Genomic DNA, 6324 nt, shown 5'->3' on the forward strand with positions numbered 1-6324 from the left:
CTCTTTGAGGACTAGATGTACACCCTCTCTTTTCCAGGAAGAAGAAGAGAAGGAAGAGATGAATCCGCAAGGATCTCTACCTCTGATACAACTGCTAGATCACAACATGTCTTTAGAAGAGAGAGTCAGGTGAGAGACCTCTCTTGAAGCATCACATAACCCTCCACGGCTTCTGTTCAGCAGGCCCACACTGCAGTATCTGTTATTTCTACAGCTACTTCCTCCCCACCAGATCAGCCCCCAGTGAAGAAGTTCGGGAATTCTGCCTGGTTCTCTCTTTCGCTTTGCAGTGCCTCCAACATTAGGAAGCAGTCTGTTCCCCTCCCCTCCCCTCCCCTCCTCCCTCCCTCCTCCCTCTCCTTCTCCTATTCCTCTCCTCTCCTCTCCTCTCCTCTCTCCTTCCTCTCCTCTCCTCTCCTCTCCTCTCCTCTCCTCTCTCCCTCCTCTCCTCCCCTCTCCCCCCTCCCCTCCCCTCCCCTCCCCTCCCCTCCCCTCCCCTCCCCTCCCCTCCCCTCCCTCCCCTCCCCTCCCCTCCCCCTTTTTTCTTTTCTTTTCTTTTCTTTTCTTTTCTTTCTTTTCTTTTCTTTTCTTTTCTTTTCTTTTCTTTTCTTTCTTTCTTTTTCTTTTCTTTTCTTTTCTTTCTTTTCTTTTCTTTTCTTTTCTTTTCTTTTCTTTCTTTTCTTTTCTTTTCTTTTCTTTTCTTTTCTTTTCTTTTCTTTCTTTTCTTTCTTTTCTTTTTCTTTTCTTTTCTTTTCTTTTCTTTTCTTTTCTTTTCTTTTCTTTTCTTTTCTTCTTTTTGTTTTTTCCCTTAAATTTTACCTTTTCTTATTCTGAGAATCCATCCTAGCTTGCACATAAAATTGCTCATTCATGTAACTTCATCAAAGGGATTGAAAACATAGCCCTTCAATGGGTTAATTAAACCATTTAATTAAACCCTTAAACCCTAAATGAAACTAAATTTTCTTCAGAGTTTAGTTTGAATGAGATGTTGAGAACCCTTAACAAACCTGTTGTTCATAAGGCACTAGTGCTGAAACAAACAGACCATAATTCTGTAAGTCCTAGAACCATATGAAGCTTTTGTTAAAGACCAAGAAAACTGTAAAAACTCAGTTCAGTGTACAAAATATCAAGTTCATGGTACAGCCTGAACACTTCTTCTGCAGTTGTCACAAGTTTTGCACAAATTCAGCTGTACTTTGGAGTGAAATGAGATAATCAGAATTATAATATCTGCTTCCCTTATCTTTGGTCTAAGTTTATATGGCAAACTGAACTGAGGGCTGTTAATTCCTGTGGGTAGTGCCCAATTTCACCTGGGACCTGTAGGCATGTTTACATGCTTACATGCCTACAAGCAGTCATTACAGTAACAAAAAAATACTGTTATAAATTTCAGATTTAATGTTGGGTATTTTGGGGTGATTTTACAGGACAGCCTTCTGAGGCTCTCTCTTCGGGCAAACCTTTCACATCCATTGTTACAGTACAAAGGGGGAGAGGGCTGGTTTTGAAGAAAGCATCACTCTGGAGGCTCTGGGAATTAAAGCAGCTCTGAGGTCTGCAGCTGGAGGCTGAAAGAGTGCAGAAGGAGCTGGAAGAGATGAAAGGGAGCTCAACATGGGCAGCGAGGCAGCCCAAGGATGAAAAACATCACTGCGTCTTTTAGCAACATCTTTGAGGAGCGGGAAAAACTGGAAGTTGGAGTGTATTAGGAAGTTCTAGTTGAGGAGGAAGAGACACTACAGAAAAAAGAATTTCCTCTAAGGTAAGGAGAGCATACCAGGCTGTTTATTCTTAGACCAGTGGTGAATAGAACAGTACTGGTGTCACTGATCCCTTTGGCATCAAAATGTTCCAGTAGCAACGGGAGCAAATTTGTCAGACTAGAAACAAAACAGAGGACACAACAACATCTTTCATTCCTGTCTCTAGAGTCACCACCAAGCAAAACTATTTTGTTAATATTTTATTGTTATTAGTCATAAGTACAGCAAGGGAGTTATTACAAGTGAAACACTAGAGCAGACTGAGCTGACAGTAAGCTGAAACATGCCTAGGGCAACCAACTTCTTTTTTTAGTGTTGTGACTTTCTAGCTCCTGCTTGTGATGCATAATGTGTCAAAAGAATCCCTAAACTCCTTTAATGATTGCTAAGGTAACTGAACAAATGATCTGAAAACAACTGCAATTTTGGGGTGACTATTTGAAAATCGCTATTTTTCTTTTGTTGGAACACCTGTGTTAATCTGTACTTTCAGATCTGTAATTCAGCTTCTTCCTATACTTTTCTAAATGAGGCTGAGCTTCCAGCAAGAAGGATGCCTGTATTTGGAAAACCTCGGTCCTGTGAGTTTTTCTGTGATTGTCAATAAATCTCTTTCCCCACCATTACTCATTTAATGTTCTATTACAAGTTGGGTAAACATCAGATTCTGACTCCAAATGATGAAGGAGTGATGATGAGAGCTGTCCAATTTAGGCTTTGGTGGATAGTCTGTGTAGATAGCACAGAAAAGAAAGAAAAAAGAAAGAAAGGCTGAGAGAGTTGTGGTTGTTTAACCTGGGGAAGAAAAGGCTCAGGAAAGACCCAATTGTGGCCTTTCATTACTTAAAGGGGCTTAGAGGAGAGAAGCAGACAAGCTTTGTAGTAGTGCCTGTAGCAAAAGGAGAAGGGGTAATGGTTTTAAACTGAAAAAGATGGATTTAGATTTGACATAATGAAGATTTTCTTTACTGTGAGGGTGATGAAACACTGAAATGGGTTGCTTGGAGCTGCATGCCCCGTCCGTGTGGGTGTTGAAGGCCAGATTGGGTGGGGTTTGAGCAGCCTGGTCTAGTGGAAAGTGTCCCTGCCCCCGGCAGGATGGTTGGAACCAGGTGACCTACATAGGCCACTTCCAACACAGACTGCTCTATGATGCTGTGATAAGCACAGTGCTTATGAATTAAACAGATTTGGGAATGCTGATCTGATACTCATCCTGGAGACTGAAAGCCAGGGATCTGAATCCAGGAGTGATTCAAAAATTTTTCCAGGCTGTGTCTGAGTTTGTTGTGAGCTTTAGCCCATGTGTCTGCATGAGCTGTAAACTTTCAGTTTTCCTATGCTGTTACTTTCTATTTTAGATCCTTGAGTTGGTTGGAAGTGGAGTTACATGCACTAAAACTGTTCTGGAAATCAAGAGCTTCTGCATTTCATCTGATAAAGGACTTCAGAAATTTGAATTTTCCAGTTACACCGCCTAACCTCAGAAAATATAGGCTCTCTCCCTACAGAGATTGATTTACTAATTTCTTTTGTCGATACATAATCTTAAACAAATTACATGAGCTCTTTATAAAGTCTTATTTAACTTTATAAACTTATCTTTATTTTGCTGTTGTGAGGAAAGCACGGGACAGACCACAGCTGCTCCACTCTTCTGATGTTACTGCATGTATAGGAAGGAGTTGCACTTGCTTTCCAGATAATTTTGGGACATGTAGCTTGCGTACTACACTGCAGTTACTCCTCTCTTCTGAATGTTGTGCTTTGAAGGGAGAAACAGGCTAACATTAGGGATAAATGACTTTTAAAAATGAATAAGCAGCACAGACGATGTTTGCTTGATAAGGATGGGACGTGGTTTTTTGGATTTGGAGGAGCTGCTGTTCTCAGTTTAAACCATCAGCTTCCATAAGCTTTTAAGAGAGAATAGAAATGGGTATGTTTTCACTACTGTGAATATTATCACACAGTAGGGTCCTTGTGAGGACTAAAAAGGACATTTCTGTGCAGAGTGAATATTGCTTTCTGCATCTGACAGCACTGTGATTGCAGAAAAGATTAAATTGTTCTCCAGACACCGAAGACATTTGATGAAGAATTTCCATATATTAGTGCAAATAATGAGGTATTTTCATAAAATGAAGTTAGGAAATCATTATTTGTTAATTTAAGAAATGATCAAAAATAGAAAAATAAAAAGTCTATTAGGCTTATTTTTGTATAATTTTTCAAAGGGAATTAGCAAACTAATTTCTGTTATTGTTTTTCTGATTTAATTTTTATGAAAGCCATTTTCAAATTTTATAAAAATATAGTCTTAATCACTCATATATAAGAAGAAACTGCTGCTGAAAATTTCTTCCAAGTGAGCTAGTTTTCACCCAAAAAAGGTGACCAGAAAAATTAAAATTAAAATTCTGTACCAAAGGTATAGAAAAAATTAATAGTTTTAGCAAACACTGAGTTTTTATTGCCCACTTGAGTCATAAAGGAGAGAAGGACAGAAATCCTCAGTGAATAAAGTCATTTAGGCACAGTAATCTCAAGTCCATTCCCTATGATCCAGCATGGAAACAGGTATGGGCAGCTGCTTTATTCTTACCAGTGTTCTCACTGTGTTAGTAGGTGCTCATAAATGAGACAACAAATTAGTCAGTGTTTACCATTTAAAAACATATTGCTCATCACTTCTGTTTTAGGAAAGGTTTGATTACATTTAATCCTTCTAATCTCTTGATTGTACAGAATTATTCTGAGGCACGTTACCTTCCTCCCCACTGAACTTAGACAACATGACACTATCTTGTTTTTCCTGTAATCAGGAGCTAATGGGGACTACACAAACTGCTCCCTTCACTCTACCCCATTCTTCTCCACCTCCCTCTGAGGCAATCAAACTGTGTAATCATTAGAGAGACTAATCGAGACAACAGGATTAAGATCCAGAAGCTCACTGTAGGCCTCTGCTGAATAGTTATCTCTAAATAGGCCAAGAATAGAAGCATGAGTAACTGAGAAGTTCTCTAAGAAAATCATAGATCTAGTGGGAAAGAAGGATTTAAACTTAGTTTTTTCTTAATTGCATGAGGCTGTGTGTGTGGCTTCAGCTACAGTACAGACAGCAGGTGCATTTTCTTTTTTAAAGAATACATGTTCTTTTTAAAAATCTGTCATAATTTATGTTTGGTAGTTGTTTGCCCTCACCTGTTTAATAGCATTCATTGCTATGTAAGAATTCTTTTTGTATGTGCATACAGGGATGGTCTGGAAGTCAGCTTTCATGTCTCAGAACCTGAAGTGTAAAGTGTTATTAGAAATATTCAAAAGCTTTTTGACATGTGAGAAATAATGTGTATAGAGCACAACTTGGGAAGAAAAGGATCAACTGATAGTTCTCTGCGTGTTTGAGAGTTCATCCATTTAGGACTGCTAGACTTTATAAAAATAATCTTTAAACATAAAGAGATGAGCTGTGCAAAAGAACTGAAGAAATAAAAGGGAAAAAGAAAAGGGATCCACAGAGGCTGGAGGGAAATAGCTTTCAGCTGTTCATGTTAAAGATATTAGAACTAAATAACAGTCTGGATTGTCAGAAAATCCTTATAAGCTTATTTATTTACTTACTTTTAAGAGATGGCACGTTGATATTTGGCAGTGCTTCTAAAACTAAATAAGTGTGCACCAATCTTTAAAAGAAGTGAAACTAAAGATATAACATTGATCTTTATTTTTATTTTAATAGTCCATATTTGCATTCATATACCTTTATATGCAAGTAGTTATGTTTGAGAGAGGGAGGAAAAACATGGCAGGCATGTGTGCATCAGTTTGTGTGAGAATGTGAATGCAGGGTACCTGAATGAAAAATGAATTGACTCTGTGTACTGCAGTTAATAATGGACAGTGCTAAGTGTACTGCCCAGCTACCAATTAAAAATGCAAAGTTTGATTTTCTTTTCAGTAATTAAGCAGTGATTTATTTAAAAAAAACTCTCATGGTAATTCAATAAATTTTCTAATTTAGTGATTGGGTCTTTATTTCTTGATAGCATCAAATATTTTTCTGTGCACATTTGTGTTGTGGATAATTTTGACAATATACTACTTTTTGCCAATACACTCATTTCAATACATTTGTTAAAGAAATAAGAAAAGGAAAGAGTGCCTGGGCTGTTAAGAAAGTACAGAGTTGCTATACTAACGTGCATAGACACGAGAGAGTATTATAGGCTCTGCTGAGCATTCCTCAGAGGTGTTAACGACTTTAAGCCTGTCAAGAATGTCTCCAGCTTGTACAGCAAAGACAATTCAACAGTTTAATAAAAAGGTGTAGCATTTCCTACAGGTGAGCTCAAGTGATCAAAGGCTATAATAGAGCTTTTGTTACTTCATTCAAAGAATGCATTCTGGAGTTTAACCTTTGCTTTTGATGTAATGTCATCTTTGAATGCTAACAGCCTTTTCTAGGAAGGATTAAGTTGTTTGAAGTGTTTTTTTGGTCTTTATTAGGACCCGGCTTTGAAAACTAAAGAAAGTGTGGAGTAAGTAA

At 38.0% G+C, this 6324-nt stretch overlaps 1 long non-coding RNA gene across 1 annotated transcript in view; it reads left to right on the plus strand.

Moving 5' to 3' along the window:
• LOC147655538 (uncharacterized) overlaps positions 1-2398 on the plus strand; it is a 2897-nt gene extending 499 nt beyond the window's left edge. Inside the window, exon 2 of the long non-coding RNA XR_015288755.1 lies at positions 1437-2398. This is a non-coding gene — a long non-coding RNA (uncharacterized LOC147655538). The remainder of the gene's footprint in view (positions 1-1436) is intronic.
• The last annotated feature ends 3926 nt before the right edge of the window (positions 2399-6324 follow it).

The sequence above is a fragment of the Cyanistes caeruleus genome, chromosome 1 (assembly GCF_971803275.1).
Source record: "Cyanistes caeruleus chromosome 1, bCyaCae1.hap1.1, whole genome shotgun sequence".
In the NCBI taxonomy this organism is placed as follows: Eukaryota; Metazoa; Chordata; class Aves; order Passeriformes; family Paridae; genus Cyanistes; species Cyanistes caeruleus.